A 27187-nucleotide genomic window follows, 5' to 3' on the forward strand; every position below is an offset into this window, starting at 1 on the left:
GAGAGGCTGGAGACCGCCCAGGACTGAATCCAGGGCTGGGAAGCGCGATTGGGACAAAAAGGCAAGGAGAGGCCGATTTCGAGGTATCCAGGCGTCAGGGGCAAGACCGTCTGGGGTCGTAACCCGGGTGCAGGGGTTTCTCAGGAACTTGGGTACAAAGGTTACTGTTTGTTGTTGTTTTCCTTGCTTGGCACCACCTCCCACGATTCCACTTCCTATTTTCTCAGTAACCTGGGGTTGAAAGCTTTGCCCTAGGGCCACAACCCACCCACATCACTGTATCCTGTTAGACTTCCCGTTGAGGCGTCCGGGAACTTGAGCGTTTAGAACAGAAAGAGCCCTTAAGTGCCTTCACTAATCCCTACATTTGTCTTTGAGGAATCTGAAGCTTTGCTGGTGAAATGTTTTAGGGAAACTTCCACAGCCCAAATCAATTTGGTTTGGCCAAGAAATACGCTGTGCTTGAGGGAAAGTAGCTTGTATTACCTTTTCAGCAATTAAATATCAATATCAATTTATTAAATGGCGTCTCATCATGAGATCTACCCGCTTTCACACCTGCTGTTACTCCTCACCTCTCCCATCCCACTCCAGCCACACGGGGTGTGCATAAAGCTAACTACCTCACCTGCTTCAAGTCTCTGCTTAGCATGGCCTTTTGCAAAAATTTGAAATTCCAGCCCACCTTCCCTTCTTTTTATCTTGACCTACTATATTTTCATGGCACTTAGCACCTTCACCCCACACTCTGCAATATGCATATTGTAATTTATTTTCTCACACTCCATAGGGCTGAAATCTTTGGCACTCGTAAGTATTTGTTGACCGAAAGAATACATGATTACACTACAGTTAAGCAAAATTTTAGAGAAAAACCATATGAAGATAGTGTACAAACGAGAGGAATTACTAGCTAGATCATTTTATTTATATGAATAAATCCCTTTGCTAAGTACTTCTCCAACTTCAATGTACAGGTGAATCACCTGGGGTGAGGGGGGCTTGTTACAATGCAGATTCAAATTCAGGAGCTCTGATTCAGGTTGGGGCTTGAGATGTTATGTTTCTAATGAGATACGCAGGGAATGCCAATGCCACTGGCTCTTGGGCCACAGTGAATAGGATGGCTTTAGCTCCATCTAGTCTGTGTTTTGGGGAATATTTTGTTTGATGTGTTTATGATGGCACTCTCTTAGTACATTCAGGCTGCAATAATACTATGGCATGGCTTATGAAGAACAGAATTTTATTTCTCACAGTTCTGAAAACAGGAAGGCTGAGGTGAGGGTGCCATCATGGACCACTGAGGGCTCTGCTCTTTTCTGGGTAACAGACTTCTTGTAACCTCACATGATGGAAGAGGTAGGGATCTCTCAGGAACCTGTTGTACTAGTATCAAGGCACTAATCCCGTTCATGAGGGTTCTACCCTTGTGACTTAAGCACCTCTCAAAGGCCCAACCTCCTAATATCATACCTTCGAGAGTAAGAATTTAAACATGTGAATTTTGGGTGGACATAGGAAAGGGACCTTCTAGTCACTGTAAGGATGCATGGATAAATAAGAACCGATCTTTGTTGTTTAGGAGTCTATGGAGTAGAACAGAACATAATATTCAGTTCAGTAAACATAATTGTGGTAGCCATCACAGGTTGGGTTACCCAGGAAGTAGAGTCTGAGGGGGAGATTAGCATGCAAGACATGCTCTTATATGGTTTTAGGATCAATCCCTGTGAAAGGGAGGTGAGCAGAGGGAGAAGCTGATCTGTAATGCCATCCCAACAAAGGCTTCAGAGACCACTTGGGTCTGGGATGGCCTTTTAGAGGTGTCTTAAATTGATATGAATGGCTGGGCCTTCAACTGCCAGTGTTGATTAGACATTGGATGCAAACCAATGATTTGGGGCTGTCCATTTCTTTAAATTAGGCTTCTCCAAAGAGTGCTGAGAGCTGAGGGTTTCTGCCAGGACTAGGGAGCAGATGGGGCTAAGTCTTCTATTCCTGAAGGGGGATTGGGCCGAGCTTCACAATCAGTGTCTACCATAGAAGACTAGCCTTTTGAGGCACTGTGCTAGTCACTTGTAGACTGAAGATATTGATTAATTCACTAATATTATTGAGTGCCACTGTGTATGTCCAGCACTGCTGCACAGTGAGATACAGACTTGAGCAAGGCAGATATGGCCCCTGCCCTCATGGAGCTTACACTCTGCTAAGGGATTAAGCAACCATTAATGAGCCCTAGCTGGCTTGGTTCAGTGGATAAAGCGTCGGCCTGCAGACTGAAGGGTCCCAGGTTTGATTCCAGTTAAAGGCACATGCCCAGGTTGCAGACTCCATCCCCAGTAGGGGGCGTGCAGGAGGCAGCCAATCCATGATTTTCTCTCATCATGGATGTTTCTATCTCTCTCTCCCTCTCCCTTCCTCTCTGAAATCAATTTAAAAAAACCAAATTAACGAAAAAAAAACAAGCATTAATCAAGCTATTATACAAATAAGTACTGAAACTGTGGTAATCATTATCAAAGAGAGCAATGGATTTACAGGAGCATAAACAGAGACTTAGCTCAGTCTAAGTTTTAAGAAAATTCTTTCTTAAGGCAGCTACAATTACAAGGTGAAAGATAAGGGAGAACTAGCCTAGATAAAGCCAGGGTTGGGAAGCGGAGTCACAAGCTAGTAAGAGAGGTAGGAGGATGATCAGTAAAACACACTTAAAAATTCAATATATAGATCTTATATGGCCACACAGAAGTAAAATGGGCAGTGCCTTTCCTTGGTAAAAATCCAATGCCTAATGCTTAAGAATATTGAAGTATATGTTAGCCCTACTATATCCTCTGATGAGTTTTTAAAAACCAAGAGAACCAATATGGGGTGAGAGGTGGATGATTCCAGGGCCAAGTGCAAACTGAAGTGCTGCTCAGAAGTTTGAAGTTTACACTAAGCACAGCCTAGAGCAGTGGTTCTCAACATCTGGCCCTCTGAATACAGTTTCTCATGTTGTGACCCAACCATAAAATTATTTTCATTGCTACTTCATAACTGTAATGTTGCTACTGTTATGAATTGTAATGTAAATATCTGATATGCAGGATGGTCTTAGGCGACCCCTGTGAAAGGGTCGTTCGACCGCCAAAGGGGTCGCGACCCACAGATTGAGAACCGCTGGCCTAGAGGAAGTAAGTTTATAGGCCAACTATTTGAAAGAGAATAGAGACTGGGTGTGCAGTGAAAACTGGACACTTTTGTCTCCTGACGCTGAGCAATTCCTTCCCCTCTTCTCTAGAGCAGAAATGTCTGCCAGTTTCCCTTTAAAGCAAGGAAAGTTTGTGGCATTTAGTACTAAATTCTAATGTTCTATAAATTATAGCCAATATTCCCCTGCCCTCTCACTTTATCCATGTCTCCACACTGTCCCTTTCTTAGCTATGTTTTTGCCATAACACTTATCATTCACAAATATATAACTACTAAAATTGTGGTAAGCATTACTAAAGAGAACAACTGCACCTAGACAAGTGCCTATCATTCCATTAATATTGAGTAAATATTCAATATTTTACAAAACGTCTCCTAGTAGATGACTTATCTCTAAGCACTGGCTAAGGTAGATGCCACATGCAAGTTAGTGAAAGTGACATTTTTCATTAGCTGACTGCTAATAACCTTTCTCAATGTCCTTCTGTCTTGCTACCTTCCTACTATAGAGGCTCTAAAAGCTCAATACTCACTTGCCCAATAGTCACAGCAGTTAAGCATAGTCATATGACACAGTTCCGGGCAATGAGACAGAAGTAGGAGTCTTCCTGTGTGTGTGCATACTTGTGCTACAGATGCAACAGGAGAGGGTGCTGGCCTTGACCCTTTTCTAATCTAGCTTCCCTAAATGTAGGCACATGCTGCCTGGATCTGCAGCAGCCATCTTGCAACCACAGGTGTTAATATTAGCATTGAGCAGTTGAACCAAAATCTGCAACCACCCACCTCTAGACTCTTGTTATAGGACAAAAAATAAAGTCCCATTAGCCAAAGCCAGTTGGTTTTCTGTTAAGTGAGCAGAAAGTTTTCTCAATCTGCCTGGCTAGTGTGGCTCACTAGTTGAGCATTGACCTATGAACCACGAGGTCATGGTTCAATTCCTAGTCAGGGCACATTCCCAGGTTGCAGGCTTGAACCCCAGTGGGAGTTGCTGGAGGCAGCTGATAAATGATTCTCTCTCATCATTGATGTTTCTATCTCTCCCTCTCCCTCCTTGAAATCAATAAAAATATATTAAAATTTTTTTTTCTCACTCAATACCAGGACAACCTAAATAAATTGTTTTTCAGAGAGTGACAATAAATCACAATGGACGGGAAGATGGCTGGGGGTAAGGGGAGCAAAAATAAAAAAAGAAGAAATAACCAGCTCAAGGACAGAAAGTAGAATACTGGAATAATAAGCAAAGATCCCTGGTGAGGAGAGAACAAGAGGCCCAGGTCTTGGAGCTGCAGCTGTAGCCAGAAGCTTGGTAGCACTTTGTATACCCATAACAATGTTCCCTCTCTGTGGCCCCTGAGGACCAGCTCACTGGGGACTATTTCCTCCTTGTCTGTCCCACACATCTTCACCAGAATCCCTTGTCACTAAAGGTAATCTGAGTGTCTTTGTCTCTTGCAACTAAAAGAGTACACCTAATAATGTGTGGTCAGTCCCATAAAGGACAGCTACCTTGTTCTTTTAGAAAACACTTCTCAACATCACATAAAACATTGGTCTAGATAAACTTGCTAAAAAAAGAACTAGCAATGTAAAGACGCAGTCAATTTGTCTCCAGTACCTCACACTTCCTCTTTCAGGGCTTCTTCCTCTTTGCCTAAGTGCTTTCCTTCACTGCACCGATGCCCAGTGCCGTCTTGCTGGTTTTTAGATACGGGCAGGGCAGTCCTCCTGCTTTGAGAACCTGGAACTGCTCTGGTTCACAAGGCTTCAGCTTAAGGACTCTTTCCATCTTGATCTTTGGTCAACACTTCAGTACACAGTTCTGTAATCTGCAGGCAGATGCAAAAGGAAAAGGATCCTGGCTTCTTGCCCTTTGGGTTGTAAATAAATTTCTCCACAGGGAAGACAAGACTAGAGTATCCACCTTGACATTCCAGGAAATATCTCCATTGTTCTGGGGTGGGTTGGGGGTGGGGGTCATTGCTCCTTGACATAAAAAAACAACAACAGCACACACAACCTGGCCTGAGTGGTTCAGTGGTTGAGTGTCAACCTAGGAGCCAGGAAGTCACAGTCCAGTTTCTGTTCAGGGCACATGCCCAGGTTTCAGGCTCAATTCCCAGTGTGGGGGGTGCAAAAGGCAGCCGATCAATGATTCGCTCTCATCATTGGTGTTTCTATCTCTCTCTCCCACTCCTTCCCTCTCTGAAATCAATAACAATATATTAAAACAAAATGCACAGCTCTGGGGAGATAAATCTCTCTGGATTATTAGGTAATCACATGTAAATTCACTTCCATGGTTGTTCTTTTTGTTTAAATCCCAAGTGTCAGTAAAATTTTCTCATAAAATTTAACTGTACAGAAATAAAAGTTTTTTCTACAGCCCACAGTTCCCAGGTTGAACCATCCGCCCACTGTCTTGATTGATTCTTGGTCCTGTAGGCATTTGAGTTTGGGACCACTGCCTCATATCGTCCTTTAAGTAAAGTTAACCTTTGAGAACATTTGAGATGTTGCTTCCTGTCACATGTCATAGGTGAGGACATCCCTTCTTGCTCCCCCACACCTGGCATGCCCTTTGCCCCGTGCCAGCTTTAACCTTCTCTGAAGCACTCTAGATGGCATTCTATACATTGTTTAAAGTCTGCCTCTCACATCTGGAACAGATGCTCCATGAGGGAGCAATCTCTCTAATGACCAGCACATAATTGGTGCTTAATAAATATACTGAATGAACAAATAAATGAGTGAGTGTGTGACTGAGAGAATGGCCTAAAAAAAGTTAACCTTTAGTGATAGCTTGGTGGCAAGCTATCATAATCAATACTTTGATCGAAGGATATATATGTGCTACCATCCAGATCTCTAAAAAGAGAGTTGAAATATATTAAGTTTGTGTGAATGAAGAATTTGTAAGATGATTTTTTCAGACTAGAAATCAAACCAAAAATGAAATGATAATTTCTTACTACTTGCTATAGACTGAATGTCTGTGTCTCCCAAAATTCACATGTTAAATCCTAACTCCTATTGTTATGGTATTTGGTGATGGGGCCTTTGAGAGGTGGGAGCCCTCCTGAACAGAATTAAAACCCGTATAAAAGAGACCCTAGAGAGCTCCCTTGTCCCTTCACCATGTGAGAAGAAGACAGCTGGCCCTAGCTGGTTTGGCTTAGTGGATAGAGTGTCAGCCTGCAGACTGAAAGGTCTTGGCTTCAATTCTGGTCAAGGGCACATACCTTGGTTGCATGCTAGATCCCCAGTCCAGGTTGGGGTATCTGTGGGAGACAACCACTTGATGTGTCTCTCACATCAATGTTTCTCTCTTTCTGTCTCTCACCCTCCCTTCCACTCTCTCTCTCTTTCTCAAAAAAAAAGAAGAAAACAGCTGGCTGTGAACCAGGAAGTGGGCCCTCACCAGACAGCAAATCTGCTGGCGCCTTGATCTTGGACTTCCCAGCCTCTAGAACTGTGAGAAATAAATTTCTGTTGTTTATAAGCTGCCCAGTCTATGGTATTCTATAGTATTCTGTGTTATTCAGCCTGAACAGACTATTCACTATTCCCAATTATGTAGAGAAAATTTTTGCCTACATGGAAATGTATAATGTGCATCTGTGTCTTAATCTTGTCACAGAAGCCTAGCTAGTGGTTAGGAGTGAGCAAGACAGTCTTTGCTATAGTCAGTCTATCATAAGACATTTTATGAAACAGTATTATTGTACCATGATACAATAATCAAGCATGAAGCCTCTGAAACTGGACTACCTGTGTTCAATGTGTCCATCGCTGCTGATTATAATCTTGGGGTTACTTAACTTCTCTTTTCCTGCCTTTCATTACCTGTAAAGTGGAGATAGAATAATGTATACCACATGGGATCATTGTGAAGGTTAAATGAGATAATTATGAGCAGTGCTTAACCCCATCCCCTGATAGGTAAGTATATAAACATTAGCTGTGTATTATTTGCTAGATCACCCCTATCACAGCAATTTAAAGAAAATGAGCTATCATTTCCTCTCTGAAGGAATTTATGAGAGGGATTAAAAATAGCAATACACCTTTGTCTTGCAACAGAAGTTGTGCCAGCTTTGTAAGAACACAGCAGGGAGTGGTCAGTTCTATTTGAAAGGGTGGAGAGTATTCGGGAAATTATTTACAGAAGGAGAGGGAAGATCTTTGAACAAATTCTTGAAACCAGTTTCTATTCTCACCTTGGGCTTCTAGCAACCACCAAATAGTGGTGAAGAAAAAAAAGTTAACAGCATGTCAGACGAATACGAAATGACTATATATTTGACAAAAAAATGCTTACTACCTTAGATTTCAGTGATTGCAAGTAACAAATATGTCAACATCATCAGCTTGCATTTCCCCCATTTTTGCCTTTTATAGCTTCTGACTTAGAGACTCACAAACTCTGCACCTCCACCGCACCCATTCCTCAGTCATTCATGTCAGCTTTAAGTACATCAGCAGTCTGAGAGAAGACCGCAAACAAGATTATATTAATTTCAGGTGTAGAATATAATGACTCAGTATTTGTATATATTGTGAAATGATCATTACAATAAATTTAGTTAACATCCATTCCCATACAGAGTTACATTTTTTTTTCTTGTGATAGAACTTTTCAGGTCTACTCTCTTAGCAATTTTCAAACATGCAATAGACTATTATTAACTACTGGAGACCCGGTGCATGAAATTCGTGAACTCTGGGGGGGGGGGGGGACCCTCAGCCTGGCCTGCGCCCTCTTGCAGTCTGGGACCCCTTGCTCCTTACCGCTCGGCTTGCTGCTCCTTAGTGTTGCCACGGAGGCGGGAGAGACTCCCGCCACTGCCACTGCGCTCGCCAGCTGTGAACCCGACTTCTGGCTGAGCGTGCTCCACTGTGGAAGTGCACTGACCACTAGGGGGCAGCTCCTGCATTGAGAATGCCCCCTGGTGGTCAGTGTGCATCATAGTGACCCGTCGTTCCACTGTTTGGTCAATTTGCATATTAGCCTTTTATTATATAGGATAGTCACCATGCTGTACATTATACCCCAATGATTTATTTATCTTATAACTAAAAGTTTATACCTTTGACCCTTTTACCCATTTTTGCCTACTCCTCACCAATCTATTTCCTGTATCTATAAAGGAGCTTGCTTATTAAAATCAAGATATAATGAAGCCAATACTATCCCTTAGGCCAAAAGAGGGAGGAATGAGTTCATCATGACCTAAGTGGAGACATTATCAACTTTTTAAAAAATTACATAAAAAAAAAGGAATGGTTATGATGGAAACACAGACAAAAAAAAGTGGAGTTCAGGGTTGCAAAATTGCTCACTATGTCTCCAGAGGAGTCACAGGAGTCCTTTCCTAATTATGCATATACCTAGTTTCTTTGCCAGAGAATACAGGGGTTAATTAAAGAAATGGGCAGCCCCATCATTTAATAGCTCTGGGACTTTGAATAATTCTTACACCTCTGTGTGCCTCACTTTTTTCATCTGTGAAATGTTCAGTGAGTATGTATAAGAGTATAATGCAGTGCCTGGCACAGAGAAAGTGCTTATGAAGTCATAGCCAGAATTTCTCTTTTCTCAGCACCGTTTGATCACAGTTTTATTTTCTTTCCTCTGACCCTCAGTCCCAACACACTCTGTACCCTTGCTCACTCTATTTTGACATTCCTGACATTAACTTTCGTTATTTAGTGGGGCTGAAGTGGAGATTCTGTGCTGGGGTCCAACCCCAGCAGGTCCAGGGGTCCCCAAAGGTGTGGACGGAGTTGGTGAAGACTATCCACCCTCTTCCAATGGTGGAGTCCTATCTGTCCCGAGTGCGGGGGGGGGCTTACCTAGGGGAATGGGGGGCTTACCTAAGGGTCCCTGTTCGGGCGCCAGATGCTGGGGTCCAACCCCAGCAGGTCCAGGGGTCCCCAAAGGTGTGGACGGAGTCGGCGAAGAAGGAATGACACGGAGACAGCGTTCAGTTGATCAGCAGCCTAGCCAGGATCTCCAGCCAAGTTCTGGTATGGATCTCCAGCCAAGTTCTGTTCAGGATCTCCAGTGAAGTTCTGGTTTGGTTCTCTCACTAGGTTCTCCAGCCAGGTTCTCCAGGTTCTCCAGCCAGGTTCTGTAGCCATGTTCCCTCGCTAGGTTCTCCAGCCAGGTTCTGTCCAGGTTCTCCAGCCAGGTTCAGTCACCAGGTTCTAGTCAGGTTCTCTTGCCATGTTCTATCCAGGTTCTGTAGCCAGGTTCTGTCTCTAGGTTCTTCAGCCAGGTTCTCTGGCTAGGTTCTGTCTCCAGGTTCTGTGGCCAGTTTCTGTCCAGGATCTTTTGCCATGTTCTCTTGCTAGGTTCTGTGTCCTGTTGTCTTGTTACATCTGTATTTATACCAGTTGATTCCAATCCTATCAATCTCTATTCCAAAGGTTAGGGCATTTCTTATCTCCATTCCAGGGAGTAAAGATTATGTAGCTTAAGCATGATTGTTCGTAGTTAAAGTGATTAATTACCCGCCTGGCACTTAGTTAAGGGGTTTTATTCCCTCCCTAACTTCAGGGGAAAATCCCTACCTGGGGAAACAACCTTTCTCAGAGAGGTGACCTTGGTTAAAACACATAGTGCCAAGAAGGTGAGCAAACATATTAAGAACAGTATGCCATATATGCCAGGTCCCTTGAAACAGCAAGGATGGACCAGCACCCGGCAATTCTGGAGGGTGGTGTTAGGTGAAACCACTTACTACAACTCCTCAGAGTGATGAAACAAACAAGTCTTAGATGGTCACAGGATATTGGGACTTGCTGACTGTCATGAGACGTTCAGGAGCCTTAAAACAGGTGCCAAAGGATCCATATAAGTAGCAGGGCCAGGCCATTAGTGATGCCTCATTCAATCAGTTGAGAATCTTAATAGAACAATGACTGACTCCCCCCTACAAGAAGGAATTCTACCAGCAAAGAGCCTTTAGACTTGAATTGAAATATTGACTCTTCCTTGGGTCTCCAGACTGCCAGCTGTCTGCAGATTTTAGACTTGCCAGAATCCATAATCACATGAGCCAATTCCTTAAAACCAATCTCTCTCTCTCCCTCTCCCTACTTCTCTGCCCCATTCCCGCACCCCACACACACTCTATTGGTTCTGTTATATGGTGAATACTTACTTATACAATCATGTTTAATAGACTGATGATTTAATAGACTATGATGCTAGCTCTTTCTGACCAAGCCTAGGAAAGTGTGAGGTTCTCCTTTGAACATATGGTTGTCTCCTGTAATAGCAGGTTGACCTGCATAGCAGTTGTGGGTTTTGGGTAGAGTGGACAGGACTCCTCACTCTAGGCCCATCTACATTATGCAGGTCAATTTGCTTTACTTAAAGTCTGACAATTTAAATGTAAATCTCATCAAAAAACATCCTCATAGAAATGTCCAGAATAATATTTGACTGACTGAGCATGGTGGCCCAACCAAATTGATACATAAACTTAGCCATCACAGCTATCCTGTTTGTTCAGCAAAAGTGAAAAAAGATGCTCTCTTTTTTTCGGTCAAGATAGATACTAAATGTAAAGATAGATTGACACAGAACCAAGTTCCCAGAAGCAGGCCTGGGATAGTAAGAAAAAGCCCGATAGTAAGAAAAGACCTGGAAGGTGTGTTGTCGGAGTATTGGGTTGCTGAGATTCCTCCTTCACTAGTGGGAGTGGGGTTCTTGCAATATATTTAGAAAAGGAATTTATAAAACTCAAATGGAATAAAGAGTGGCTTTTATTGGTGTGGAATTATATTTCTCGGGTTGCGAAGTCCCATGTCCCTTAATCCAGTCCTGAAAAAGGTGTATCTGGGGGTTTAGTAGAGTTAAAAGCAGGACCAGAGTCCAGAGTTTCCATTCCATGGTGGAGCTGAGTCCAACGTGGCATTAGGCTAGATTTACTCCATCAGTCCATGGTGTGGGCAAATGCAGGGAAGCTTGCCCCCTGCAACAGGAGTCCCAAAGAGCAAGAGAGAAAACTCCCTTTGTTCAGGAGCTTAAATATCAAATCTTCCCATGCTTGAGTGGCCAGGCCTGTTCTGGCCTCTGACTTGTTCTCAGGTGTGACCGACAAGTAAGCATCTTCTCAAGTCACCCTGACCTTACTGGGCAAGCATCTATTGTCCAGTCCCTTCCCCAGCGATCTGATCTGTGAGGAACAGACTTGGAGAATGTCAGCTGTAACTTCCTGGCAAAGTGCATAGATGACATGCCTATATTATATAGTCTCCCCTTTACTCCTTTCCTGTTAATTAATAACCAGATTGTTATAACTGGTATCAGTTGAACTTGGCCCCAATGACCTCTGGAAGCAAAACATTCAGCAAAAAGCATATTAATATCATCTGCTTCAGGAAGAAGACAATTGGTGTCTAGGACTGTTTTCATATACATTCTGGATGTGATACCACAGGAAAATTGGAAATCTGAGACAGAGGAGAAATTAGGGAGGTGAATGGTGTCCTGATCTTGCCTTGCAGGACCTGGGCCCCAATTCTGACTGGGTGAGGATGAAGAACACCCCCACCCCCAATCCATAAGCCACTCTTGGCTGTGCTCAACCTCATGGGGAACAGAGTCTGAGTTTATGTCTTATTGCCCTAAAATTTTCAACAAGTCAGAATTTCATTATAAAAATGGTTATTGAAATGTGATTGTGTTAAATTTATCTAGCTCTGGCCGGTGTGGTTCAGTTGGTTGGGCATCATCCCGTGTATTGAAATGTTGTCTGTCCGATTCTGGGTCAGGGCATGTTCCTGGGTTTTGGGCTCAATCCTGGTAGGGAGGCAACAGATTGATGTTTCACATCAATGTTTCTCTCTCTCCTTCTCCCTTCCTCTCTCTCTAAGAAAATAAATTAAAGAATCTTAAAAAAAAGAAATTTAAGTTATCTATATAGTATTTCTTTTAGAAGAATGGACACAAAGACAGAAGTAATATTCTGATGGCAAAAATTGTGCTCATTTTCTGCCAAAAAAAAAAAAAAATTTGGGAGGTTTCAAATTAGAGCCTAGAAGTTTAAATAGCTATAGTGATGAGTTTCATTTTTAGAAGGTGTTAAATTCTAATCATTACTTCATTATCACTTCAAAAGATTTGCTTTTTCAACTTTGGAGCTTAAAATGTGTTTGTTAAAGTGTCAGCAGTGAAGAGGAGCCAGGGAGTTGGTTGGGGTGTAATTGTAGTTTTTAGCTGGAACACTCACTGTAAACATTGCTTTAGTCCAAATTTATGTGGACAGACTCTTCTCTTTTAAAATAAAAAACAGACTGGGCATGCAATCTATTTCTTAAAAGATGAAAATTTGGATGTAAAAACTTATGAACCCAGTCCAGTTTGGAGGGTAGGAAATGAGAAAGAGTAAAACATCTAAAGAGGTTTTTACAGTCTAGACTTGCCACTAGCTACATATAGTCACAAAACACTTTTAATGTGGCTTGTCCAAACAGAGATATGCTGTGAGTGTAAAATACACCTTGAATCTGGAAGAGTTAGTATTAAAAAAAGTAAAACGCGTCACTAATGTTTGTTTTTATATTGATTACATACTGAATGATTATATTTTGAATATAATGAATTAAATGAAATGCACTATCAAAATTAATTTCACTTGTTTCTTTATACCTTTTTATACTTAACTAGAGGCCCGGTGCATGAAAATTCATGCATGGACGGGGGGTTCCCTCAGCCCAGCCTGCCTCCTCTCACAGTCCGGGAGCCCTCAGGGGCGGGAGGCGACCCAGCCATCAGGGGAAGGCAACACCCCCATCACACCTCTGCTGCTGCCACTGCCGGCAGTGCAAGCCTCAGCCAGCCCTGGTTACCTGAGCCTCGGGCGGCCCTGGGCGGCTGGGCAGCCACCATCCGAGGCTTGCCTGCGCCTCGGGCCGGCCCTGGGCGGCTGGGGGGCTGAGGGCGGATCCTGCTCCATCGTGCACCTGCCACCCCCAGCGGGGCTGAAAGGACTGGGGGACTCCGGCGGGGCTGAGGGAACTGGACATCGCCATCTTCTGGCTATGGGCGCTGCCATATTTGTGACAGTATGATGGTCAATTTGCATATTCCATCTTTATTAGATAGGATGTGGCTAAGAGAAAGTAAAATGGCACATGAACTCATTCAAATCTACTGGACTAGAAAATGATGTCCTTCATTTCTGCCATCTTCTGTACATATCTGTGGTCACTATGTTGATCTCAGGCTGTTTTTGGTACTGCAACAGCCTGCCATCTGCCACCACGTTCATTCCCACCTCGCTCCATTATAGAGGAGGAGGAATAATTTTCTTTCTTTCCTTCTAAGTTCTTCTGGCTGGTCTAATCAAATTGACATAAGACAGATTAATATGAGAAAATAAAATTTGTTATATTGTACATATGGGGATTCCCTAAAAATATAAGACCTATGAACAAATCTGACCGTTCAGGCATATATGCTATTCTGGGCTAAGCAGAGGAATCGGGGCTCAGACTTCAAAGGGAAAGGAGGCAATTCACAGGTAGATGAGAAGGAGCAAACATTTGGTGAATGAATTCTTGCTGGGCCACGAAGAGACAACGGGACATAGAAGAGAGTCTAGCAAAGAGACTTTGCTATATTCTTCCCTGTCTGCCATACTTAGTTCATTTTATGATGCTAAGGTGATAGCTTCCTTCCTTTAGCCTCCCTAACAGGTTTTCTATCTGAATTTCTTTAGAGAAGTAAGGAGGGAGATTCAAAGGTGTGTTTATTTTTTGTTGTTGTTTTTTAATTCTGAGTCTTTCCTTAAAATGAGCAGCTTAAAAGAATCAGTATCACAGAAGGAATATTTTGGGGTGACAAACAACTCTACTTCCTCATGAAGACCACTGGATAGCTTCTGATTTTTATTCATGAGTCTGCTCCAGCTGTAGGTGGAGAAGTACGCCTCTTACAGTCTGATTCTAAAATGAAAATGTTTAACTGGGGCCATGATCTAGTAACTGTATTTAATATTTCTTTAATCTTTCACATTGCAGTTTACTTGAGCATATACACCATCCCTAAGGGACTAACCTGATATTGACTGATATAACAATAGAAACAGGAACATATTGTTTGCTTTACAGCTTAGGAAGCACTTTTAAATAGCCATGATATTATTGGAATCCCACAGTTGTAAGCTGTAGATAGCACCATTATTGGTTATTATCATTTATATATGTAGTGTGGGGACTAACACAATTAATACTTCCTCCCACCTTCTAAGTTCTTCTAGCTGGACTAACAATCAAATTACAGAGATTAACATGAGAAATTACGTTTTAATACATGCATATGGGGAATTCACATAGACATGAAAATTCCAAAGACAGTGGGGGCAATATTGGGTATATATGACATTTTGGGCAAAGGCAAAAAGGGGGTGAGTGGGGTGTTAGATTTTAGAAGCAAGAATGATTTACAGGTAGTTGAGGAAGAGCAGAAGATACGTAGCAGGTAAATTCTTGCTAGGTAGCTCAGAAACAATCGAACCCAGAAGGTATCTAATCAACAGGCCTTTGCCTGAAGTCACACTATCATACTTAAGTCAAATTAGGGTAGTGAACATGATGCCATAGTAATTAACCTAGTTATTAATAATGATAAAGGAGCAAAGGGAAGGCCAAATATTATAGGCCTGTCATTTGGGCAGCTTTGCCAGGAAGCTACAATTTAACACTTCCCAGGGAGCCACCAGTCCATTCCTGCAGATCTTTGGGGGAAGGGACTGAACAGGGGGGAGATAGATGCATGCCTAGTAAAGTTGGAGGGCCTAGCAAAGGTCCTTGTTGTCAGTTACACCTGGAAACAGAGGTCATTGGCCAGAATGGGTGTGGCCACTGCAAGCTTGGGAAGATTTGGAATATTTGATTGCCTGAACAAAGGAGTTCTCTCTCTTGGCCCTCTGTGCTCTTGGCCTGTTGCTCTTGGTTGACTCCTGGCTTCCGTGGCTCTGGCTCCTGCTTACCTGCATTCGCCCACATGGCTCACAGCCATGTGGACCTCTCACACAATGGACTAATGGACTAACCTGATACTAAGCTGGACCCAGCTGCAACATGCAACAGAAACTCTGGACACTGGCTTTGCTTCTAGCCCTACTTAATCCCCAGCTACACTTCTTCCAGGACTGGATTAAGGGAAATGGGATTTTGGAAACATAGAGATGTAATTCTGTGTGAATGTCAGAAATTCTTTTTCTCTCGATATTATAAGGACACGACCCCCAACACTCAGTGGGAACAGGAATATCCCACTTCCACTGATAACAAACATCCTAAGACCTCCTTCCTGGAGGAGGCCTTTCCAGCTGAATCTCTGAGGTACCAAGGGAAAGGGTCAAAGTTCTTTCGGAGTCTTTTGTTTCTTAATAAACAGCTTAAAAATCAATTTCCATAAAAGTCAGCTTCAGGGTGCCAAAACTTTGGTTCCCTTCAATGGTAACAGAGGTGTAGATGAATTAACTGACCTCACCAAAGGCTGGGCTCTTGACCAAGCATCCAGGACTTTCCACTCTTGCAGGCTTCCTACTACTGTCTTTTTCCAGGAAAATCCCCTCGGCCCTGACCTCTGAAAGAAAGCATACCTTTAAAAGTTTCCAAACAACCTGGTCTACTTTCTATCCAAGGCTCTTTGCACTGTGGGAAGAGGAAAGTGGTAAACTGTGATAAATAGATTAGTCATTGTTTCAAGATTGAGGTAGCCAAGATTTTATCCTGGGGACTTTTGAGGAGAATGATGAAAGTTTCCTGATGTTAAAAAATAAGTATGCAGAAGAAAGAAGGAAAGTAGACCCCAAGTTTTTATTTTCCTTTCTTCCTTTTGATGCACATGCTTCCTAGTACATTTCCCACTGGCCATATTTCTTACTAATTTTAACAACTGTTTGTTAAAAATTATTTTTATTTCCCAACACTGTAGTTTACATTCTATACCATGTCCTTGAAGAAGACTAAAGTTTTGCAACCTTGAAGCTGCCTTTTGGGATATTGATATTAATATTTATATTAAGAAACAAAGACTCAGAAAGAAACTTTGACCCTACCCCCTTTCCTGCCCAAGAGATTCAGACAGAGAAACCTTTTTTTAAAATAGGAATGGAGCCTTAGCTTAATCACCTTAAGAATATTCATCCTAGCATAGGTCAAGAAGACTCCAAGCCCCCTACCCCATGTCCCAGAGTTTCTAAGTTGCCTAGTAAGAATTTTCCTGCCATGAATGTTCTACTGTTCCTCAACTACCTGTAAACTGCCCATTCTCACTTCTGAAATCTAATACCCTTTGCCCACCACCCTCTCCTTTGTCCAAAAATGTCCTATGTACCCAATGTTGCCTCACTGCCTTAGAATTTTCATGCTTATGTGAATTCCTCATGAGCATGTATTAAAAATTGGATTTTCTCCTATTAATCTGTCTCTATTAATTTGGTTATTAGCCCAGACAGAAAAACTTAGAAGGTGGGAAGAAAAGTATTAATTTTTTTTTAGCCCCACATTCTTCATTAACTACTCTGTATAGGTATTGATACATATCCTTGACCAGGTAGTTTTTCAAGAAACCTTTTCTAACACTCAGATGTGACCTTACTTGTCCCTTTTCTTTCTTTTTTGTTTGCCTGTCCTCCTCCTCTTCCTCCAGCATTTTACTCATTTGCAAAAAGGGTTATGAAAGGTGTCCTTACTTCCTTGCCAGGAAGGAAAGAGCCATGAATTTCATTCCCGGTAGACACACATAGATGAGTCACATTCATAGCATAACTCTTTTCAGTATATGTATAATTCTTAAACATTTTCTTTCCAGCCTTTAACTGCTTTGGGGGGTATTTAATATTATATGTGAAGGTCTGGAGGGCTAGTTAGTATTAAGGTATAAACTTTTCTTTTTAACTATGTTGCTTGTTGTAGTGGGATGAATTAAGTTCTCTACTGAGAAAATAAATTCACGGGACAATGTTTTCTTTTGTTGCTGTTTTTCAATTACAGTTTGTGTTAAGCATTTAGACAGACCTGAGCAGAGCAAGGACAGTGGGCCAGGTACAGAAAGTCACCAGGGTAAGCCCACAGTGCCTACCAATGGGCGAAACTGGGAAAACAAGGACCTCACCTCCAGGCTAATCTTTCCTCCCCTAGCATATGGCTGGTCAGACAGTTTAGACCCCCTGACCTTTCTATTTCTGGTCATATGTTTCAGGCCCTCCCCTGACCTTTCCTCTCTCGTCACATGCAATGGGGCCAGAGAATAGCCCTTAAGCATTGAGCCCCCAGTGCAATGAGGTTCTAACTGCATCAGATACATCTAGGCCTCAGTTGTGTTTAAGCTCAGGCCCAGAAAGGCAGCGAAACCAGGCAAACATTCCACAGCTGACTTCAGGATCAGCTGCATTGACTAATGACTACCTGCCCTGGTGCCCACCAATCAGTAGAGACCACAACTCTGAAAGTGTTACCAGAAAGGGGACCTGGCCCTTGACTGGTCTGCCGAGAGCCAGCTAGTAGTGTATGGTGCTTGACTTTGTGCAGGAAAGATTTCAGAATACGAGTCCAGGTGAATTTTAGAGGACATTAATTAAAGCTAGGAACAGGAAACAAGAAGGGGCTGGGGAAATGAGCCCAGGCTGGTCTGCTCACAAAGAAGTCAGAGAAAAGGGAGCCTTGGGGACAGGCTCCAGGCATTTGCCTGGGGTGAACTGCCATTGCCCACTGCCACCCTGTTCGAGGCTTTGTGGGGTCCCTTAGAGTTTAGGAGATGCATGCCTGAGGGGAGAGAAGGGGAGAGGCATGCGTGTGCTCTTGGGAAGAAGACTTGGTGCTGGGACTTATGTTTTGAAGGATTTTAAAGGCTGGGTGTTTGGGGGAGGTCTTAGGAGAGTATTTCAATAGAATATTCACCAGCTTTATGCTGATGTACCAACATGAGATTTATTCTCTTAATTTCATCTGTCCTTGGGTATGGTCTGCAAATCGCACCAATCAGATATCTGCTATCTGTCTCCCTGAATAGGGTGGTTTAGCTATTTACCCTCTGGCTGGGGAGAAGTGCTAACCATTTCCTCTTAAGTGTCCCTGGTTTAGGAAACATAGGATTTACTAGATGGCTGCAACTGCTTGGCATTGTGATTTTCTACATGGCTGCAAACTGCTGTACAGCTATCTGTCTCAGTTTCCCTACTCTGCTCGCCCTGGCTTCCTGGCCTATCTCAAAAGGACACACCTGGAAAGCTGATGAATATCATGTTGAGATCCTCCCCTGAGACCTCCAGAGAAATACCCTCAAGAGGGAGGACCCAGTGTGTTCGGCTCTCTCTCTAGAGCACAGTTATGCCTCCCCCCGCCCTCCCCCTGCCTACCCCAGGCTCCTTTTCCTTGCCTCTCTCTTTAGCCTAAGCTGCAAGGGCCCTTCTCTTGCCTCTGTAACTTGTTTCCTGAGACCATTTCTTTTATGGCTCACTTCTTCTGTTGTCAGTGGGGAACAGGCTCTAGAGCAGCGGTTCTCAACCTGTGGGTAGCGACCCCTTTGCCGGTCGAACGACCCTTTCACAGGGGTCGCCTAAGACCATCCTGCATATCAGATATTTACATTATGATTCATAACAGTAGCAACATTACAGTTATGAAGTAGCAATGAAAATAATTTTATGGTTGGGTCACAACATGAGGAACTATATTTAAAGGGCCAGAAGGTTGAGAACCACTGCTCTAGAGAAAGGCATTTCAATAATTCACGTGGCAAGGTGGTTTATTGGTGATGGCCGCCCCTGTTCCTGGGCTTCTAATGTCCTACCTCCCTCCATTCTGCCATGGAAAAAATACAACCATGTCTTCAGCAGGGCCAAAATAAAACCAGTGTCCAGAGTTTCTGCTTCATAGTCCTTGGGAGCCTGAGTAGTCTGCAGGCTCCAGATGACCACTAGACCCACATGGCCATGAGCTCCCTGGCAGGAGAGAATGCATGATGGCACCGATGGGTGAGAGTCAGAGAGAGAGAGAGAGAGAGAGAGAGAGAGAGAGCGCTTTGTCTCCTCAGGTTTTAAGAGGAGCATTTTCAAAATAGCCAATTAACTTCCCAAGATTTCACATGCTTGCATTGGGATCTATCCCCCTAGCAAAAGATCTTTTTCCCAGGTTAGAATGACAAGTATCTATGGTCCAGGACACCTCCCCTGCACTATTTTGACTTTATTGCACATGTGATTACCTCCACCTTTGTTCTTTCCTTTCCCCCCAGTGATCTGCCCGGAATGGACCAGTGGTTCCCTGGTGTGTGTGTGTGTGTGTGTGTGTGTGTGTGTGTGTGTGTGTGTGTGTGAAGCTGTAGCTTTCAGGCTTTCAGGTGAAGCAAACAGGCCTTTGCTTCCTAGCTAACCATGCTCAACAGTGTCTCCATGTGCTTCCTCTCCCATCAATAACTTGCTAATGACAGTAACACTTTTTACCTCTGTGACTTTCTAAATAAACTTTCTCTATAGTTTGAGTCTTGACTCTGAATTCTTTCCTAACCAGAACTCATGTACTGAGGTTGCTGAACCAAGGCCTCGTCTGACTCCACTGGTCTAATACCTGGTGCTGTTTCACTGCCAACCACTTTATTTTGTATTGGTTTCAGGTATACAGCATAGTAGTTAGACCAGCGGTTCTCAACCTATGGGTCACGACCCCTTTGGTGGTCATACGACCCTTTCACAGGGGTCACCTAAGACCATCCTGCATATCAGATATTTACCTTACGATTCATAACAGTAGCAACATTACAGTTATGAAGTAGCAATGAAAATAATTTTATGGTTGGGTCACAACATGAGGAACTGTATTTAAAGGGCCAGAAGGGTTGAGAATCACTGAGTTAGACAATCATGCTTTACAAAGTTTCCCCCCTATATTTTTAGCACCTACCTGGTACTGTTTGTCTGGCTTTTTAATTTAATTTTTATTTTTAAAAATATATTTTATTGATTTTTTACAAAGAGAAAGGGAGAGTGATAGAGAGTTAGAAACATCGATCAGCAGTCTCCTGCCCACCCCCTACTGGGAATGTGCCCACAACCAAGGTACATACCCATGACTAGAATCGAACCTGGGACCTTTGAGTCTGCAGGCCAATGCTCTATCCACTGAGCAAAACTGGTTAGGGCTAAAATAAACTTTTTTCACTTAGCAATGTGCACTTGAAATTCATCCAGGTTGCTGCATGCATCAAGACTTCATTCTTTTTATTCCTTTGTAGGATTTTGTGTTATGGATATACAACAATTTGTTTATCTGTTCATCGTTTGATGGCCATTTGGGTTGTTTTCAGTTTGGGGTGGTTATGAATAAAATTGTATAACTATTCACTTACAGTTATTGTTGTTTTGGGGTGTGGTCATATGTTTTATGTCTTTTGAGAAAATAACTAGGAGTGGGACTCTTGAGTGATATGTTAAATATTTAAATTTTGAAGAAACTGTCAAACTATTTTCCAGAGTGCATTCCCACCAGCAGTGAATGAGAGTTCCAGCTGCAACTTGTCCTTGCCAGTGCAGTATTTGATGGTTTAGGTTTTTTAAGAATATTTTTTATTTATTTACTTTAACTATTTTTATTAGAAAGCATTAGTCCTTGGTCCAATTTAATCAGTATTGGTATTTTTTAATCTCCCCTGCTTCTTAAATTAAGAGAGACTAAATTAGTTCACCAAATCACTGCAAATAGAGGGACCCAATCATTCTAGCTGCTGGCTCTAATCATGGTTCTTTTCTGTGGAGTTCAGGCAGACCTTTGCAGTTCAGATGGGTATCAGGAGAGTATGTTTGTGCATGGGTCTGGGGAAGTGGGTGAGAAAAGCCTCTTATTGGTATGTTCTGCTGAAAGCCACAGGGCCTGGGAAATCCCTGAAAAGTGTTTTCTTCCAGGATGACTAATCAGGATGGATTGCTAGTGAGGAGACTAGAAACCAGTGGACAGTTTAGCAGGGCGCTCAGCAATCTAGTCCTGAGGTAACAAGGCCTGAATTAGGTTGTGCTATTGGTAAAGGCTGGATATGATTTTTTTAAAATGAAATGATGGATATAATAAAAGGAGAATCTAAGTATTGGTATGAAGGTAAGTAAGGAGTTGATATGCTTGAAGTCTTACATTTAAATGATAGGCGAGGATCTCAATAGCAAAGTAAAACAGCATTTTACAAAATCTCCCTCTTGCAAAATCCAATGGCCAGTAAATTAATTCTCCAGCATATTTTACTTATCAGGAATATTGATATAAGTCTCTTGGACACACTAGACACTCCCTTCTTTTTCTCTTAATCTAAGGATACACCTTCCTGAGTCTCCTTCTTAACACTGCCTTCTCCTTATTCTCCTTTATTGGTTCCTCCTCATCTCCACCTCTGAATACTTGTATCTCTAGCTTGAACCTTTTACTTGAATCCCACACTTTTATATCTAACTACCTACTCAGCACCTGATTTGATGAAGTAATTCAGTCTCTCTTAACTTAAGAAGCATGGGAGATTGAAAAATACCAACACTGATTAAATTGGGCCAAGGACTAATGCTTTCTAATAAAATATAACCTCACACACCTATTAAAACAGAGTAAATAAATAAATAAGCATCTCAAGCTCAGCATATGCACAACCAAACTCCTGGCCTCCACAACCCCAGGCTGGAGTCTCCTTTAATCTGCCTCTCTTCTTCCCAATGCTCAGGCCCCGAACCCTGAAATCATCTCTGACTTCTCTTTCTCTCACCTTTACATCATATCCATCACCATATGCTTTTGGCTTTACCTTCAAAATATGCCTAGAATCTGACCATTTCTCCCTGCCTCTACTGCTACCAGCATGGGCCGAATCACCATTATCTCCAACTAGATTGTTTTGGGTCTCCCAGTTTTCACCCTAGATCCCTTAGATCTGCCCTAAAAGCAGTGATTTGAAAGAAAAACAGTCAGATCTTGTCATTCTTCCATTTAGCATCCTTCAATGGCTTCTTATCTCATTCAGAGGCTCCTTACAAGGCTTAATGGCTACAACACACTACAGCAATCAAGTTTTGCTACTGCTCTGACCCAGGACCAGATACATGATTTGCAAGGCCTGGTACGAAATGGAAATGCAGAGCTCCTTGTTAAAAATAATAATTCCGAGGTGCCAACCTCAGAGCATTCAACAAAGTTCATGGCCACTCTAGGCACAGAGCCTAGTCCATGAGCTGGCCCTTCTCTGACCTCATCTTCTCTTGCTCTTGCTCTTGTTTACTCAGTTCCAGCTATAATGGCTTCTGAGAGTTTCTTCAACATGCCAGTCAGGCTGAACCTCACATCCTGTTTGCTCTGCTTGACTTGCTCCGTCCTAGAGATCTAAGTGGCTCTTTCCTCCTTTCCTTTAGGCCTCTGCTCAAATGTCCATTCAGAGATATAGGCAAATTCAAAAGGAGAGATTTGGAGAATAATGTGATGATTTTTAGTCCTATATATAGAATCACTGAACTATACAGTTTAGACATTAGGGATCATTTAAATGTAGTTCTTTCTAGGACTAAAAAACAACCAAAACAATTGAGGACCAAAAAATAAAATAAAAATTAAATGCTTCTCTTTCTCTGACTGGCTTATTTCACTTAGCATAATATTTTCCAGGCCCCCTCCATTCTGTCTCAAAGGGTAAGAGATCCTTCCGTTTTTACTGCTGCATAGTATTCCATGGTGTAAATGTACCACACCTTTTTTATCCACACAGATATTAGCTATTGTAATGTGATATGTGGAATCTAATGAACAAAATAAATTGATTAACAAAATAGATCCAGAAGCATAGAATCATGGAACAGACTGTTGAATTTCAGAGGGAAGGCAGGGGTGGGTGGGTAGGTGGGTGGGATGAGATCAACCAGAGAACTTATATGCATACTAGTATATGCATAACCCAAGGACATAGACAATTGTGTAGTGAAGGCCTGGGGCTGGGCGTGGGTGTGGGCTAGAAGTGGCCAATGGGGGGAAAAAGAGGACATATGTAATACTTTCGATAATAAAGATTTAAAATTAAAATTAAAAATGCTTGTATATATATATTTACACAATTACCTGTTGAGTTTAGAGTGAGACATTTAGAATAGACACCCACAGCTAGAATTTAAGGAAACACAGAGGAATGGTGCAGAATAAGTCAGACCTCACCAATCTGCAAAGTTTTATAGGTAAGAAGTGTCCTGATTCTAAGGTACTAATTTTGGAGGAATTAGTTAAAGGCAACAGTTAAAATAAATGAAAGAATATATGTAGTGGAAAGAGCAAGGGCTTTGGACCTGTTCTTTGAAAATACCTATAATTAGTGGGAAAGAGAATTTGCTAAAAAAGGAAATAAATAGAAGCACTGATTCTGGAATCAGACAAATCTGATTTTGATTTTTGGTCAATTCATTGATTAACTATGCAACCTATTCTTCAAGCCTTATTTTCCTTGCCTGTGAAAAGAGGGTAATTATAATAATGTCTTTTTCATAGAATTTTTGGAAGAACATATGAGATAAGCCACATAAAGTAGTATAGTGTTTTCTGCATAATAAACATTAATTAACTACTGTTCATTATCTCTATAATTTATGGGAAGAAGTACTCTACCAGAAAATACATAAAGCTACATTCCAAAAATAATTGTCCTTTTTTCCATAGTCCCAATTTGAATCTATTCTTTCCAGTTGCTCCATTTTAAGGGCATCACTGGTTATGCTGAGACTGTTTGTGGTTTGGTTGAAGGGAAGTTGCACAATGTTCTGTATTTATGCTGACCACTTGAGAAATTTCACTGTTGTTATAAGGAGTTGAACGCTTCTGAGTAACCTAAAGCATTGTTTTAAAAAGGGAATTTCTGGGTATTGAGAATAACTAGCATGTTTCTAAATTGTTGTCAGCTGTTCTTTCTGTTTACAATAGAATGAGAAGTGCTTTTAGATTGGTAGTTCTTTCTTACTGTAGAGACCAGAACACACACTTTTCTTGTCCTCTTTACCTCTAATCCTTACAATGAATGCTCATTTATCAAAAATTGGAGGATGGTTTTATTCTCTACTAGAGGCCGGATGCACAAAAATTTGTGCAAGAGTAGGCCTTCCTTCCCCTGGCTGCCGGCACCGGTTTTACTCTGGCAACCAAGACCCACACTTCCTGCCGGTGGCCGGCAGGCACCCAGCACCCTAGCGGCTTTCCTCCAGCCCTTGCTTCGTCCGGAAGGATGTCTGGAATGACGTTCAGAAGGATGTCTGCTCTAATTAGCAAATTACCCTTTTATTATTATAGATTATCTGGTAGAAAGACTTATTAGGGAGAACTTTTTTGTTTTAAAATCAGCCATAGTTATTGAGAAAGAAAGACTAAAAGTGCTCTTATTCAGACTTTAACTTTTTCATTCCAAAAGATAAGAGGTTTAGATTTTGGCCGAAACCGGTTTGGCTCAGTGGATAGAGCGTCGGCCTGCGGACTGAAAGGTCCCAGGTTCGATTCCGGTCAAGGGCATGTACCTGGGCTGCGGGCACATCCCCAGTAGGAGATGTGCAGGAGACGGCTGATCGATGTTTCTCTCCCATCGATGTTTCTAACTCTCTATCTCTCTCTCCCTTCTCTCTCCCTTCCTCTCTGTAAAAAATCAATAAAATATTAAAAAAAAAAAAAAAAAAAGGTTTAGATTTTGGAAAAATGTCCCAAATAAATGTTCTGTGGGTCACTAAAGAAGTCTTTATTGACTCATTATCCTGAGGACATAGGTTTCTGGTCATGATTTGAAAAAACAAAAAAGTTTTTCACAGGACTCCTTGTGAGAACTTCCTTCCTGCTAGAAGTGGCTGATTGGGACAAGGGACACCCATGTAGTCACTGAAAGTGAAGCGAGTTGGCAATGATTGTGTTCCCTATCTAGCTGGGGATGGCAATATGGGACTCCTTTTTCTTACAGTGTGCATTCGTCAAATATTTGAGGGAACAAACCATAGAACTGTGGTGGCTTCTTGGAAGTTCTTTTTTGCTTGTAAACTATCCTGACTGGCTATAACCATTGCTATCACTATGTGTTGGCTAGAATTTACAAGCTCAGTGCTGGGAATACATGTATATTGAAATGAGGGTGGTGTACCAGAACCAATTGTGCCTTGGTTCATGGTCCAAATGAGGAGGCATCACATTAGAGCTCAGATTCACGTAAGAGTTCTGCCTTTTTCCGGTCATGTGTTTCTAAGAAATCATAAAGCCTTGAGTATGAGCATGATTATTGGTCACTATGGTTAAAAATTGTAATTAGAACAAGAATTAAAGAAATATACATACTTAAGTATAATTAATGTTCTTTTCCCTGGTTCATAAGTACTGGTTCTTCATTCAATCTTTATTTCTTCATTGTAACAAATACAACTGTATTGCCTTTAGCTTCCTGCTTTGAGTGGAGGCCACTCTAGGAATACACCCAGGAGTAGGATTACCTTTACATGGTTTGTTCATCTGCTGAGGACTACTGGAGTACTCTCCTAAATTTCTAAAACACTACAGTCCTTCCTGGAGTGCATAATCATTCTTATTTCCCTCTGTTTTTACTAAAATCTAACATTTTTTGATTGCCTTTTTGTCTTTCTGATGCTTGGTTTATCTCAATTTACATAAAGTTTAATTTTGTTTAATTTCTCCAATATATGGCAAAGTTGAGCATGTTTTTATACTTGTTAGCATTTTGTATTTCTTGTATATAAATTGCATTTATCCTTTGTTCATTCTTCTATTATGTTTTCTGTCTTTTGTTGATTCATATATATTCTTTCTCTATTCTAGACACAAATCCCTTTTGGACTTTAAGTATCACAAATATTTTCTCCCAGTCTGTCACCAATAAGTTTATCTTGTCTGTGGTATTCTTTGTTGGCAAGAAATCCTGAATTTTAATGTAAGTTAGTTTATCTTTTTTTTAAAAAAAAAAAAAACAACCTTATGACTTTTAGCATTTGGGTCATATTTAAATTATTCCTTCTTCTCTGAAGTCTGCAAAAATATTCTGCTACATTTTTTTTTCTGTTAACTTTATGGTAAAACTAATGTGATGAGAAGAAGTAGAATATAGGGAGTAGAGTTTGAAATGAATAAAACTAAAAAAAAGACCGTACCCTTTTACGTAATGATGTTTACTTTGAATTTATATTAGTTCGCACAAACACTCCATCCATGCTTTTGTTCCGGCCCTCCGGTCCAGTTTAAGAACCCATTGTGGCCCTCGAGTCAAAAAGTTTGCCCACCCCTGGAGTAGAACCAGAGGCGATAAGAGTGATCTGTTCAAGGAAAACAATAGATCTTGACAAGAAAAAAAAAATTTTTTTTTGTTAATCCTCACCTGAGGATATTTTTCCCTTGTTTTTTAGAGATAGTGGAGGAGAGGGGGAAAGACAGAAACATCAATATGAGAGACCCGTTGATTGTTTGCCTTTGAACATGCCCACCAGGGCCAGGGATTGAGCCTGCAACTGAGGCACATGCCCTTGACCAGAATCGAACCCAGGACCCTTCAGTTCCCAAGCCTATGCTCTTTCCACTGAGCCAAACCAGCTAGGGCAAGAAAATTGAAAGAGAAAAAATAAACATAAACACAAACATGCATATTAGTAAATAAAAGGTGTTCACTGGACAGATTTAAAATGTGTAAATTTAAGACAAGGAAGTTTGAACTATCTAATGAAAAGTATAACAGAGGGGAAAAAAAACACCAGAAAGTATGGTCAATGGAAAATATAAAATACAATCACAGAAGAAGTCCTAATACAGTAGTAATTATATTCTATTTAAAAGGCTCAAACTTATTTATCAAAATGCACAAATTTTGTAGAAAAAAGAATATAGAAAAGTTGAAAGGAATAAATGGAAAGACATATGCCAGGAAAACATGAATCCAACAGTAGCAATTTTAGGTTAAGTGAGAATTTAAAGTAACAAACAT

At 41.6% G+C, this 27187-nt stretch overlaps 2 long non-coding RNA genes across 2 annotated transcripts in view; both read left to right on the forward strand.

Moving 5' to 3' along the window:
- Positions 1–27187, forward strand: part of LOC118659709 — a 76690-nt gene that overhangs the window by 14463 nt on the left and 35040 nt on the right. The window lies entirely within an intron of this gene.
- Positions 6619–7800, forward strand: LOC118659710. Its single transcript, XR_004968666.1, has 2 exons — positions 6619–6678; positions 7606–7800. It is a non-coding gene; the product is annotated as an uncharacterized LOC118659710 (long non-coding RNA).

Source organism: Myotis myotis, unplaced genomic scaffold (assembly GCF_014108235.1).
Source record: "Myotis myotis isolate mMyoMyo1 unplaced genomic scaffold, mMyoMyo1.p scaffold_m19_p_7, whole genome shotgun sequence".
In the NCBI taxonomy this organism is placed as follows: Eukaryota; Metazoa; Chordata; class Mammalia; order Chiroptera; family Vespertilionidae; genus Myotis; species Myotis myotis.